This window comes from Giraffa tippelskirchi, chromosome 12 (assembly GCF_054371585.1).
Source record: "Giraffa tippelskirchi isolate mGirTip1 chromosome 12, T2T-mGirTip1v1.2.pri, whole genome shotgun sequence".
Lineage (NCBI taxonomy): Eukaryota > Metazoa > Chordata > Mammalia > Artiodactyla > Giraffidae > Giraffa > Giraffa tippelskirchi.
Genome location: NC_137286.1, coordinates 105,747,251 through 105,761,729, shown reverse-complemented (window position 1 = coordinate 105,761,729; position 14,479 = coordinate 105,747,251). Strand labels below are relative to the sequence as shown.

The 14,479-nt window shown below is 44.2% G+C and overlaps 1 long non-coding RNA gene across 1 annotated transcript; it reads right to left on the bottom strand.

Annotated features, from left to right (window-relative positions):
* Nucleotides 1-13,688: 13,688 nt before the first annotated feature.
* LOC145528556 (uncharacterized) lies at nt 13,689-14,450 on the bottom strand. Its single transcript, XR_014070500.1, has 2 exons — nt 14,406-14,450; nt 13,689-14,084 (listed from the first exon to the last, which is right to left on the bottom strand). It is a non-coding gene; the product is annotated as an uncharacterized LOC145528556 (long non-coding RNA).
* Between the last annotated feature and the right edge of the window lie 29 nt (nt 14,451-14,479).

The following is a 14,479-nucleotide window of genomic DNA, read 5'->3' as shown; positions in this document are numbered from 1 at the left end:
ATTTTCTTTTTCTTCTTTTCCCTTGGTCTCAAAGTGACTGTGCATAGAGGCAGAAGAAAAAACTTTTAGAAAGACCTTCCAATTAAGCAAAGTACTTATTTCCATTAAGATATACCTTAGCAAAATTGATTAAAATGTAATGACTGTCTTGAGATGGAATTAAATGAGAGGCATATTAGAACATGAAAGTGTGGACATTTTATTAACATACTTTTCAAAGTTTATGAAAGTAAATATTTGTGTAGAAACCATAATTCAATAGCACAAGTGGAACTAGATTAAAGGAAACACATGGACATCAGATCTGGTGCCTCGGGGCCCCACTTCATTCTGTACTTCCTATAAATGCTTGCTGGTAATGTGCCCAGGGGGGCCAGGCCCAGATGCCCCTTTCTCGTGGCAGCTCTGTGCCATGGTCCTCATTTACTGCATATCTTGGGCTTCCCTGGTGATTCAGACAGTAAAGAATCCACCTGCAATGCAGGAGACATAGGTTCGATCCCTGGGTCAGGAAAATTCCTCGGAGGAGGAAATGGCATCCCACTCCAGTGTTCTTGCCTGGAGAATCCCACGGACAGAGGAGCCTGGTGGGCTACAGTCCATGGGGTCACAAAGAGTTGGACACGGCTGAGCACATGAGCACATTATTATCAAGAAGCTCTGGCTTGTTGCTAAGAAGTCGTGTGTGCAGCTAGACAGGTAAGGTCTAGCTGGAGTGGAAATGATCATTATAACCATGGGACAGTTTCTTTGCAGACCATGGTCCCCACTAGTCCACACACGTGATGTTGTTTTCCTTATTTTTGTCAAAGAGGTGACTCCTGTATCACTCTCCAAATTGTTGTGTGGTTGATCCACCTGGAGAGTTTTCAAGAATGCTTTCATCACACGTCGCTGAGAACTGAGTGAAATGGATCTTGTCTAGGGGGAGGTTCTGCAGCTTCTTGCTATTCAATGCATGCTCAACAGGGACCATCAACACTGGCCACCGGGGGACTGTTCAGAATCACAGAATCTCAGGCCCATCCTCTTGGGTACAAAACTGGAATCTGCATGCTGACAACATCCTCAAGGGACTTGTACTCACATTAGAATTGGAGAAGCACTCCTCAAGTGTTTGCTTCTGACAAAGTGTAACCTTTTGTGCCTTTGTGTCTACTTGTGATACCCAAGGAAGGGTTTCCCTGGGTGGTTAGATTGAGCCTTCTTTTTGATAGAAAGAGGGAAAATGGAGTATGATAGAGTATCTCCTGTAGCTTCAGCAAACCCAATTTGAACTCAGGTCTAGGATCCTTTCATTAAGCCATGTGGGACATGAAAGGTGAGAGTTTAGAACTCAGAACCCCCAGAGACCCAGCCTTGAGCTGGACAGTGAGCAGGGCATTGGTTCCCAGCATTCCAGAGTCACTGTCCTGCACACACTCCCTCCCAACCTCAACCACTTTCTTCTTCCTTGTCTTTGGTTCTCACCTAAGAGCTCCGTAAGCACTGACACTACTTATCTATGAATGGAGTTGCCTTTCTTGGTGATTTTTATTGCAGCCTTTAAAAAACCGAGGCCTCCAAAATCTTAATACCTGAAGGATGGAAAGTACAACTGTGAGATTCTAGGCACTGTAATGAATTGAACTTTGAAAGTAAGATTGCCCATCTTGAACTCTTTTTTTGTTCTGTTCTACATTCAATTTTTTAATTTTATATTGGAGGATAGTTGGTTTACAATGTTGTGTTAGTTTCAGTTGTACATATTGTGTGTTCAGTTGCTCAGTCATGTCTCACTCTTTGCTATTTCCTCCTCCAGGGGATCTTCCTGAGTCAGGGATTGAACCTGTGTTTCCTGCCTTGGCAGGCCGGATTCTTTATCACTTCGCCATCTGGGAAGTGATCACCTTATAACTCTTTTTTCAGATTCTTTTCCCATATAGGTTACTATAGAATATTGAGTAGAATTCCCTGTGCTAAACAGTAGGTCTTTGTTAGTTATCTAACTTATAGTAGTGTGTGTATGTTGAATTGTTTAAAACACACTAGGGAGATGTCTGTTGGTTTGTGAAGTGTGTTTGAAACCCTTGAACTGTGTTTGGTGTCAGATACTTAGGGGAGGCGGCCATGGGCAGGGCCCTTGGGGTCAATTTTCTTCTTGGGTTTACCATCTTGTAAGATTTCCACCAGCAAGAAGCTAGGGTGGACCCTAATTTGTAATGTAGCTGGTGCCCCCTGCTGGCATAGGCTTTCTGAAATTTCCCTCTCTTGGGGTGTCTGTGCCCAGCCCTGTTAAGACATGGCTTTGCCCATGTAGCCTACGGGCATCTGGGTAAGTCATTTAATTAACCTCTGCTTCAGGACTCTGACATGCAAGAGTCGGGTAACAATACCAGCCAATCCTAAATTTCTTGTTGAAAGATAGAATTAATTAGGGATGACAGTAAAATACTTTATGAAAACTTGGTACTGAGCAGTGATAAATGTTTGAACATGCCTCCAGTATTCCATGGGCAGGAAAATGACAATATGATATGTATTATTATTCAACTCGCTGTGGCTAATTTTATCTCATTATTAATTCTCACTCTTCTCCAAGCTGAGATGCACAGACATACCTCATGTGTCCCCGTGAATGTTATATAAGCTAAAGGGTCTGCCTGAGCCTGCGCTCTCGTGTGGGGGGGAGGGGAGGAGAGGCCTCCTGTCCGTGGGTGCATGTCCGCACCTCAGGGATATCCTTTGAGATCTCTTCTGATGTAACTGTCATCGATAAGGGAGCACGCTGTCTCTCTGCACTGTAGTAAGAGTGCCGTCAGGATCCCAAAGACTGAGTTCCCCTGGAAGACGGAAGGGAGAAGCAAGTTGAAGATGATCTACCTGTGAGCGTCCCTGGTGGCTCAGATGGTAAAGAATCCGCCTGCAGTAGAGGGGACCTGGGTTCAATCCCTGGGTCGGGGAGATCCCCTGGAGAAAGAAATAGCAGCCCACTCCAGGATTCTTGCCAAGAGAATCCTATGGACAGAGGAGCCTAGTGGGCTACTGTCCATGGGGTCACAGAGTCTGACACGACTGAATGACTAAACAACAACAACCAAAACTTTCTGTGATGACTTCTTTTTTCAGAGCCTAAAACCAAAGAAATATGTAAGCATTTTATTATCTCTCTATGGTGATTATGGACTTCCCCAGTGCTCAGTGGTAAAGAATCCACCTGCAGTGCAGGAGACACAGAAGACATGGGTTCCATCCCTGGGTCAGGAAGATCCCCTGGAGGAGGAAATGGCAACCCACTCCAGTGTTCTTGCCTGAAGAATCCCTTGGACAGAGGAGGCTGGCAGGCTACAGTCCACGAGGTCACACAGAGTCAGACACAACTGAAGCAACTTAGCACACATATGGTTATTATGTCTTTGTAAGTGCTCGGGTTATCTAAGGGGCAATGAGGGGCAGTAAAGAAAGAGCTTGCTTCTTGTGAGATTGTGAATCAATGAAATAAGAGTGATGTTTTTGAAGAGAATGTGTGACTTCCTCCCTTGCCTTCAGCAGCTCCTTACTGTTTGGGTAGACTCCATCTATTTATGTTTCACTGTTTTCTTTGTTGCTCGAATACTTGCCTCAAACAAGAACAAGTTTCTTCTTTTCCTGAGTTCCTTCCTGGGGGAAAGGGCACTGTCAGAGGGGAACTTGGGCAGCAGGGAGGAACCTGGTTCTTCATGCTGGGAAGGGTGGAGCTCTTGGAATTTTCCATGGTGTCCTGTGAGTCCCCTTGGCCCCTGGCTTCTGTGTTTTTGAGTTGTGGGAAAGAGAGAAGATGGATGAGGTTTTGAGCATGGATTTTGAGCAGGTGTGGCCCCAGTTTGGGTGTTGTGCCCAGCACCTATAGTTGGCTCTGGACTCTGGATGGTGCAGTTGGAGCATTATGTCAGTGACTGCCAATCCTTGTACACCCAGGAGTGTTTGTTGGTATAGATGTATTGGGGACATGTGACATCATTTGATGGGACTTGACATAAAAGCATGAAGCCCACACTCCTTTGGCTGAAGTTACACCACTCAGGACTCCCTCTTCAGTTCCCTGTGGCTTTGCTTCTAATTTGTAGGTTTCCATGTTTGTCTGTCTTGGGCTGGCGGTTCCTGCCGAGAGTCTAGGAGAGAGACGCAGTTGTCACTCAGACTCTCCTTGTTCTCTGAATTCTACGTCTTCCTTCTCCTCTCCCATTTGTGAGTCTGGCTCCTGGATTAGTGTCTTTTTCCTGCCATCCTCTCAGAAACCTTAGTGTTTTAATAAGAATGACAACTATAATACTGAAAAAAAGTGAAAGTGTTAGTCGCTCAATTGTGTGACTCTTTGTGTGATCTCATGGACTGTAGCCCACCAAGCTTCTCTGTCCGTGGGATTCTCCAGGCAAGAATACTGGAGTGGGTTGCCATGGCCTCCTCCAGGGGATCTTCCTGACTCAGGGATCAAACCTGGGTCTCCTGGATTGCAGGCAGATTCTTTACCATCTGAGTCACCAGGGAAGCCCTGTAGCACTGAAACATGCTGTGAACTCAAGAGCATGGGGGCGTTTCATTCTTTACAGATTCCTAATATTTAGGATGAAAGCTTGTGTTAAAAAGGGCTCCATAAAATATGGTTGCTGGGTTCAGTTTAGCTGAAATTCCTCTAGAATTAGACCCGGAGACAAGGATTTGAATGCATGCAGTTTTGGGGGTGGGGGAGGTCCAGGGTCCTGATAGAAGGAGTGGGGAAGTGGTACAGGGAAGGAGAGGCAGCAGATAAAATGTGCCTTATTCAATCTACTACCACAGTGGAGATGGGAGCCTAATCCCATGGGAAATTCTGGGATGTATCATAAAACACATGCTTCAGAGTTTTCCCACCCAGGAGGCAATGGAGCCAGTGTCATTAAGCAGTAATTTCTGAAGGGAGATTAAGGGCTATTTGTTGGGGTGTTCATCCTGTCACCTCCAGCCTGCTCTGCTGACAAGAGTGGCTTCCAAGGCTCAGGAACTAAATGCCCTAAGACACAGAGATGCAACTGGAAGCAGTTGGAAACCTACCAGACACACGGACAGCCAAGGCCATCCAAGGGCATGGACATAAACCACTCCAGTTAACTGTTTTTAAGTGAAAGTAGTTTATTGTTCTAAAGCCTCTGGCTATAATTTTAAGGATATCAATGACATTTTTATCACAGTCATTTCAGTAATATAAAAATAAATGCTATTTTAATGAAGTCCAAATTATCTCATCTTTTTTCCCCTCATACTTTTCGTGTCATGTCTAATAATCCTGCCAAATTCAGGTCATGAACTTTTGCCTCTGTTTTCTTCTAAGGTTTTTATGGTTTTATCTCTTCTGTTTAGGTTGTTGATTGACTCTGAATTGACTTTTGTACCTGGTGTGGGATAAGGGGCCAATTTCACTCTCTTGCAGGTAGATATTCAGCTGTCTCAGCACCACTATTCTTTCCAGATTGAGTGGTCTTGGCATCTTTGTCATAAATCCATTGGTGTGATGTGTGGTTGATTTTTGAACTTTCACTTCTGTTCCACTGGTCTAAATATCTATTCTTGTACTAGTGCTACATGGTTTTCATTATTATGTCCAGCTGAAGCTCCAATACTTTGGCCACCTGATGCGAAGAGCTGACTCATTGGAAAAGACCCTGGTGCTGGGCAAGATTGAGGGCAGGAGGAGAAGGGGACAACAGAGGATGAGATGGTTGGATGACATCACTTACTCAATGGACATGAGTTTGAGCAAACTCCAGGAGATAGTGAAGGGAAGGGAAGCCTGGTGTGCTTCAGTTCATGGAGTCACAAAGAATTGGACATAACTTAGCGACTGAACAACACCACCATAGCAAGTTCTGAAACTGGAAGAGATAAGTCCTTCAACTTTGTTCATTTTCAAAATGATTTTGGGTGTTTGGAACCTCACAGTTCCATATGAATTTGATGAACTGATTTACCATTTCTGTAAAAAAAAAAAAACAACACCTCACTAGAACTTTGATAGGGATTATATTGAATATGTAGCTCACTTTGGGAAGTATTGCTATTTTAACAATATTAAACATCCTAACCCATGGGTGTGGAGTGTTTTTCACTTATTTAGGTCTTCTTTAAGTTTTTTCCAGCAATGTTTTACAGTGTTCACTGTATAAGTCTTTTACCTACTTAGTTGATTTTACTCCTAGATACTTTATTCTTTGAATGCTATTGTAAACATACTTGTTATCTTAAATTTCCTTTCTGGATGGTAATTACTGGTGTATAGGAACTCTGATATCAGCACATGGATCTCGTACTCTGCAATTTGCTGAATCATCTGTTAGCTCTGGTTATTGTGTGGATGCTTTGGGATTTTCTATATATAGGGTCTTACCACCATGAATAAAGATAGTTCTACTTCTTCCTTTTCCATTTGATACCTTTTATTATTTTTCTTGCCTAATTTATCTGGCTATACCTTCTCATGCAATGAGGTCAGGGATCCATGTCTTATTCCTGATAAGGAAGAAAGCTGCTTTTCTTTCATTATCAAGCATGGTGTTAGCTGTGGGTTTGTTCTCAGTGCTTTTTAATATGTTGAGGATACATGAAAATTCTATTCCTGTTTCTGGAGATCTATTATGAAAGGGTATTTGATTTGGTGAAATGCTTTTTCTGCTTTTCTGTGAAATTAGTTGATCACGTGATTCTTTTTTTCCTTCCTTGTATTAATGTCATATATTACATTGACTTTCATGTAACATATATTACATTGATTTTCATGTTTCATTGAAACACCATTGGATTCCAACCTTTTGTACATCAAAGGCCATTATCAAGAAAGTAAAAGGACAGTTTATAGAATGGGAGAAAATATTTACAAATCATATATCTAAAAAGAGTCTAGTAAAAGCAAGAAAACAACCTTTCTCAAAAAAAGGGTTTAATATTTAGAAGGAGGAGGATTGAAGGCAAGAGGAGCAGGGGATGACAGAATATGAGATGGTTGGATGGCATCACTGACTCAATGGACATGAGTTTGAGCAAGCTCCAGGAGACAGTGAAGGACAGGGAAGCTTGGCATGCTGCAGTCCATGTAGTAGCATAGAGTCGGACATGACTGAACAAATGAACAACAACAACATCTAGAAAAGGACATCCCAGGTGGTTCAATGGTAAAGAATACACCTGCCAGTGCAGGAGACTCAAGAGATGTGAGTTTGATCTTTGGGTTGGGAAGATCCCCTGGAGAAGGAAATGGCAACCCAGTCCAGTATTCTTGCTTGGGAAATCCCATGGACGGAGAAGCCTGGCGGGCTACAGTCCACAGGGTGGCAAAGAGTTGGACACGGCTGTGCACCTTAGCATGCACACACATGCACTCTGAATTTTCTCCTAATTTGTTTTATGATTTTCCTTTTGTTGTCAGTAAACATTATTGAAACCTTGTGAAAATTGTTCGAGGTCTAGGTTTCAGAGAGTATTTTTCTGTTGTTCACCTGGGATGATCTAAAACTAGTATCCTCCTTGGATTTCTGGAGATCACAGAAATGTTGACACGGTGTCTTCTGTCTCCCAACAGAGACGGCCGCCTCACTGTTGTGAGTCCGAATGGAGACAGATTGCAGCTCTTCTCATTAGCCATGTCCTCTCTCATCTGTCTCCTTGCTTTTGCTTAGAGTCTGCTCTGTCTTTTTTAAGGCTAGGGAACCATTTCCTGACCAACCAGCCCTAGTCTCTGGCTAGTCAAGGTGCTCTCAGGTTGGTGTATCACCTTTTTCTTAGCTTTTTTTTTCCCCCAAAATTAATTAATAAATATTTTGGCAGTGTCACACAGCTTGCACCTAGTTCCCTGAGCAGGGATGGAATCCGAACCCCCTGCAGTGGAACAGCAGAGTCCTAACCACTGGACCACCAGGGAATTCCCTCTTAGTGGTTCTGACGCTGCATTTCAATCGTCCGAAACTTCGCTGAGAGCAGGCATTCTATCTTTTCCGTCTCCTATCCTCAGGGCTGAGCCACATCCTAGACTTGTCATAAATCTTTGTTGAACAAATGAATAAGGACACTTCAAAATTAATAAAAACAAGAACATAATACTCCCCTCTTGCTGACAGCTTGACTGTCGCATCACATTTCAGGCCCAATGGTGAAGCATAATTGAACCTATTTACCAGCTCCTGTCATCAAGGAGAGTTAAAAACAAATTGCTACTCAAACCAAGATTGCTCAAACTGAGATGATGGTATTGGGAGAGACTCCTCAGGATTACTGAGTGGGTAACAGTAAACAACACTTCCAATAAACTCACTCCTCTCGTTATGTGGGGACCATGGAATGTGCAGCTTAATCGGCCCAGCAGGTTTGTCTGAGGGAAGCTTTTTCCAAAAGCCAAGTCTGACGGCGGTAGAAAGAACAGCTTGTGGCTCCCAGATGGCCTCCTGAGCTTGCGTTCTGTCCACATCTCCACAAACATTTGAGGTTTCTGGGAGGCAGCCTGTGGATGCAGCTGAGAACATCTGAAATGGTTGTCTGGGGGAACTAGGGGTTCGGCCTGTCTGTGCTTTTGCTGCACAAACCTGTAAGACATGGTTAGAACATCAGGATCATTCCTTGATTTGTTTAGTTTGGTGAAAAAGTCATTGCCATCTCAGGCTGTGAATTTTAAATCATTACAACTAGACTCAAACACATCTTTATTCATCAAAATAGGAACTGTTATGATCAACACATTTTTGCCAATGAGAAATAAGTTTGTTTATTCCTGTAGCATGAAAATCCATGCTTCTGGATTTGATGAACTCTTGGAAAGCATTTCCCCTACAAAAAATTGTTGAGATGCTTGAAGAAGTGGTGGTTCGTTGGTGAGAGTTCAGGGGAATATGGTGGATGAGGCAAAACTTTGTAGCCCAATTCATTCAACTTTTGAAGCACTGGTTGTGCGACATGTGGTTGGGTATTGTTGTGGAGAAGAATTGAGCCCTTCTGTTGACCAATGCTGGCTGTAGGCATTGCAGTTTTTGGTGCATCTCACCTATTTGCTGAGCTTAATTCTCAATGTAATGGTTTCACCAGGATTCAGAAAGCTGTAGTGGATCAGACAGGCAGCAGACCATCAAACAGTGACCATGATCTTGTTTTGGTGCAAGTTTGACTTTGGGAAGTACTTTGGAGCTTCTTCTCAGTCCAGCCACTGAGCTGGTCCTTGCCAGTTGTCATATAAAATCCACTTGTCTTTGCATGTCACAATCTGATAAGAAATTGCTCACTGTTGTCACGTAGAATAAGAGAAGATGATACTTCAAAATAATGATGCTTTTGATTTGTGGTCAGTTCATGAGGTACCCACTTATGGAGCTTTTTCATCTTTCCACTTTGCTTTACAAGCCGAGTGACCACAGGATGGATGAAGTTGTGTTCTTCAGCAACTTTTCATGTAGTCGTAAGAGCATCAGCTTAGATGATCCTCTCAGTTTGTTGTTGTCACTTCCCACGGCCAGCCACTGCACTCCTCACATTCAAACTCTCATCTCCAAGACTCTCATCTCCTTTGCAAAAATTCTTGAACCACCACTGCACTGTATGTCTATTAGCAGTTCCTGGGCCAAATGTGTTGTTGATGTTGAGAGTTGTCTCCGCTGCTTTATGACTTCTTTTCTTGAATAAGAAAATCACTTGAATTTGCTTTTTGTTTAACATCACTTTCCTAATTTAAAATAGATATAAAATGCACAGAAAGTAATGCCATTAGCAAAAAACATAAAGCAAGAAATGTGCATTAAAATGATGTATAACATAACCACGTTTATTTAAGTATGTATTCCAGTATCAGACAGCAAAGTTCAACAGTGCAAAACCACACTTACTTTTTGCACCAACCTAATACATCAGTTTGTCATCTACACTGTTGGCATCTCAAGCTTTGGCTGTTCTTTCGATTAACAACACAGAAATACTTACAGTCCAATCACTTTTCAGCTTCTTATGATTTGCCAAAATTCCAACTAAGAAAGTGAACCTTCAACGGGGAAATTCTGAGCCGTGTTAACCATTCATTCTCTATCCCGGTATCACATCAGAGGACGAGAACAGCTCAAACTTGAAGCTTAGCCCCTTGGATGTCCACAGAAACCTTTATGGTTCAGCAATATGTGCTTTTGTTCAGGGTCAGTGTGAGAAACGAACTTGAAGAATTTGTTGTTGTTGAAGCCAGACCTTATTCTAACCTGTGTGATAGATTGCCTCTTATTTATTCTAGTGATATTTATGGAGCACTTATTGTGCCAAGAAGAGTTTATCTTTTCTAGAACTAGTAGGCTATCATTTGTTACATAACTCAAACTACGCTGTGCCTTGAACTTCCTTCTTTACTTTTGCTGCCAGAAGGTTTAGAATTAATTTGGGGGCTCAACCACAGCGATTTTCCTTAACCTGGCATTTCTAACGCAATTCTTTCTCCTCCACTCTCTTTCCCTCCTCCTCATCCCCACTCGCTTCTTGGCTCTCATTATTTCCCCCTTATTTAACCTTAGTAGGGTTTAAACATTTATATTTAGTGACCTAAACAAAGACTAGTTTCTTTATGATAAATAGTGGTGCAGCAGCTTTGCACTTTTATTCTTTATCAACCAAGAGTCCAGGGTGGAATTAAGAGTCTTAGAGATTGCGGTGAAACGCACGAAGTATTTCTGGCTTTGAGGAATTTAGTGTCAGATGGAGACTGGAATACCTGGCTCCGCAAACTCAGAGTCCTGAACAGTGAGGCTATTTTTAAGGGCTTAACTGCCTCTTCTTGGTTCTCAGTTGTACTTTGAGTTTAGATGAAGCAGCACTGCTGATGTGGCGCTTAAGAGTTGACTGCAGCGTAACAAAAGCCATCATTCTCAGCCACCATATCTGGTCCAGCAAAAACAAGTTAGAAATTGGGAGGTTTTTCTTTTTTCTTCCAGTTGGTCATGATGGTAGCACAGGTAACCTAAATTTATGTAGTATCTCAGCTAAAATAAGACCTGTTACAGACTTCCTTGGTGTTCCAGGTGGTGAAGAATCCACCTGCCAATGCAGGAGATACAGGTTCGATTCCGGACCCTGGAAGATCCCACAGGCTCTGGAGCAGCTAAGCCCATGTGCCACAACTACTGAGCCTGTGCTCTAGAGCCCCAGAGCTGCAACTACCAAGCCTGCATACTGCAGCTACTAAAGCCTGAGTGCCCCAAGAGCTGTGCGCCTCAGCAAGAGAAGCCCCTGTGATGAGAAGCTGCACACATCTCAACTAGAGAAAGCCCATGTGCAGCAACAAAGACCCAGTGCAGTCAAAAATAACTAAGTAAATACATTTTTTAAAAAATCTGAAAAAATGTAAATCTCAATTTTACATCCATGTTAACACTTTGGAGAAAGGAATGGCTACCCACTCCAGTATTCTTGCCTGGAGAATTCCATGGACAGAGGAGCTTGGCTGGTTACAGTCTATGAGGTCACAGAGTCGGACTCGACTCAATGACTAACGCATGCCACAAACACTTTCAAAGAGGCCCATTTATGTATCATCTGCTCGCAAAGAAGGTACAATGATGACATATTGAAACAATATCTGAATGATGTTGAAGCAGCAGCAATATCACAGCCCAGCAATCGAGGGGGTGGGTATTTTAGAATATAAGAAATATCCTACCTTATAATCCGTGTAGACTATATTGTGTGTACCATTCGTATAATCATTTTGTTTAGTTTTCAGTATGCTGGGAGGTGACTAGGGCAAGAATTATTACCTACGAGTCTAAGTTTCCAAAAAAGCCAATTCCAGTTCTAAGTCTTTGAGACGATAATTCAAATAAGTAAGCTAGATTTACTTGTATCATCAAATATACATATATATTACTAAAATAAAGGATGATCAATAAAAGTAAATTGCAGTGCATGGAACATATGTCAGGAATAATGATTATATTGGGGTAGAGTATACAGAGGATGAGATGGACAGTTATATCTATAACAAGTCATAAAATAACATACAAAAATATAACATATTTTATAAAATATAATACATAAACTGGGGAAACGCTAACATTTCTTTAATCTGCATTTTGATTAAAGTCTATAAATGTCCATTACAATATTTTCTTGATGATCAAAGTATTTATTTCAAATAATTAAAATTTTAAATTAAAAACCCCCTGTCTTGGTAATCTCATCACTTATCCACGGTCACACGGCACTGAGCGGTTCCAGGAGCTTGACTGGCGCTCTTCCTCCAGAAACTATGTCCACCCAGAGTGTTAGAATGTGCCTTTATTTGGAGCAAGTTCTGCACAGATATGATGAGGTCCAGATCATAAGATGAGGCCGTCCTGGATCTGGGAGGGCCCTAGAACCAGTGACCAATGTCCTAAAACACAGAGAAGCAGGAGAGACAGAGACACTGGGAGGAGACCATGTGACAGCAGGTGGGGGGGTGCAGAGACTGGGGTGATGCGCCTACGAGCCAAGAACGTCTGGAGCCCCGGGAGCTGGAGGAGGCAGGGAGGACCCTCCCTGGAGCCTCAGAGGGAGCCGGCCCTGCTGACACCTTGATTTAGGGCTTGGCCTCCAGAACTGTGAGAACACACATTGCTGTTGTGTTAAGCCACCAAGTTTGCGGTGATTTGTTATGGCAGCCCTGAAAAACAGATACAGAGGGAAACACAAGAGATGAACCCCAGTGCCTCCTGCCTTTATTCTCGAAGATTCCAGGGAACTGAGGCAGTCAAGACGCCCACCCCCACCACCACCCCGTCCCAATATGGGTCACGTTTAGGTGTGTGGAGCCTGTTATAAAAACACAGGAAACAACACCTTTCCAACGGCAGTGAAGGTAGATGGTTTCCTGGAAGATAGGGAGGAAAAGAAAGTTCTTTTTCATTTAAATGTTTTCAGAAAAGTGTCCAGAATTCTCTGTGTTCTTCCTTGACCCTTTGTGGGGCTGAAACAGACACAGAAAGCAGGCTGCCAGAGGAATCCTACGCTCAAGTCAGTTCTGTCCTGGGTGGAGGAGCAGAAATCTGGGGCCCTGGGGAGGTCACATGTGGACCGGTGCTCAGACCCAACACCACGCATGAGGTCAGGGCTTGCCTCAGCCCACGGGGCCAGATCCTGAGACAGGAGAGCATCTGGGAGCCCAGCAGGGAGACCACGGGCTGGTCACCTCGATGACCCTCATGCAGGCAGCGTTGGAAGCCGGGGACCCAGCTGCCCACCCCTCCTGGTCGAGCGGCAGGACGAGCCCTGTGTGTCCTTGGCTGCTGCCCGGGCGCTGAGCTCAGCTGGCTGGGCTGAGAGGCTTGTCTGAGCTTTCTCACTTTCTTGGCAGGAGGACCAGAGGGAGACATCAGCCTTGGAACGAGCAGAGCCCTGGAGCTGGCTCCCTGCTCCGTGCATAGCGCATCACTTTTCCATCTGTGTGTGAGGCTGGCATGTGGGCCACAGGTTGGAGGGTGTAATGGACCCACCCTCACACTTTGGTCTCGGTCCCACAAGGAACTGATGTTTCTGGCGGGGATGGGGGTGGTGGGGCTTGAGGCCGCCCCAGGCTGCTGGTGTTTCACCCGAGGGGGCCAGTGTGTTTGCTGCTTTTTCATTTTCTTTCCCTCTTTCTTTGTCTCCCTTCCCCTGTCTTTCTTTTCTCTTTCTCTCTCTCTCTCCTCCTTCCTCCCTCCCGCTCTCTCTTTCTTTCTTTCATCCTTCATTCCCTTCTCATTTTTCTTCTTTCCTCCCTGTCTGGCTTTCCCTAATTTTCCTGTCTCCTTTGACAACAAGTCTTCAGTGGGCTGGGGTAGGGCAGTCAGGGGCCATAGCGCTGAGAGGTCTCAAAGCATCGTGGATTAAACTCTTCTGAAGAACGAGCCTCTGTCCTGCAGGCAGTGGGACAAGGCCATGTGTCTAAAACGGTCGTTTCCAGCACGAGGATGCTTCCTGGGACCCACGCGTGAGCAGCTCCCAGCAGGCGCTGCAGGGTTGGAAACTCTGTCCTCTCACAAGTCCGCATTTGCACAAGTCTTTCTCCTGGTGGTTGGCCTGTGCTAAGGAACAGACAGACTTCTTGCTTTCAGATGTGTTCGGTACTGTTGAGGAGACAAGGAGATTTTTTTTTCAGAGCACAAACCATAAAACAGGATGAAATATGTATCTAAACATGTAGAGGAGAGGGGGGCACGGCTTGAGGACCGGTCACTCTGCATCAGAAAAGTCTCCTGACTGCAATCCCCGTGGGTCCTGGGACAGGGTTCATCTCAGAGGAGGTGGGGGTATGGGCAGCGTCAACAGGGGGTGATATTCTTGGGGAGCGAGGGCCTGACCACGGCGCAGCCTTTGTGCTGGACGGCAGCGGGAAACGAGCCTGGACACAAGGGTTGTTACAGGAGGGTGGTCCTGTGTGTGCTTGCCTCTCTTCTAGGTGGGCTGATGGCCTCCTTCCCTGACCACAGACTGGGCCCTGGGATCGGGCTGTGAGAACTCA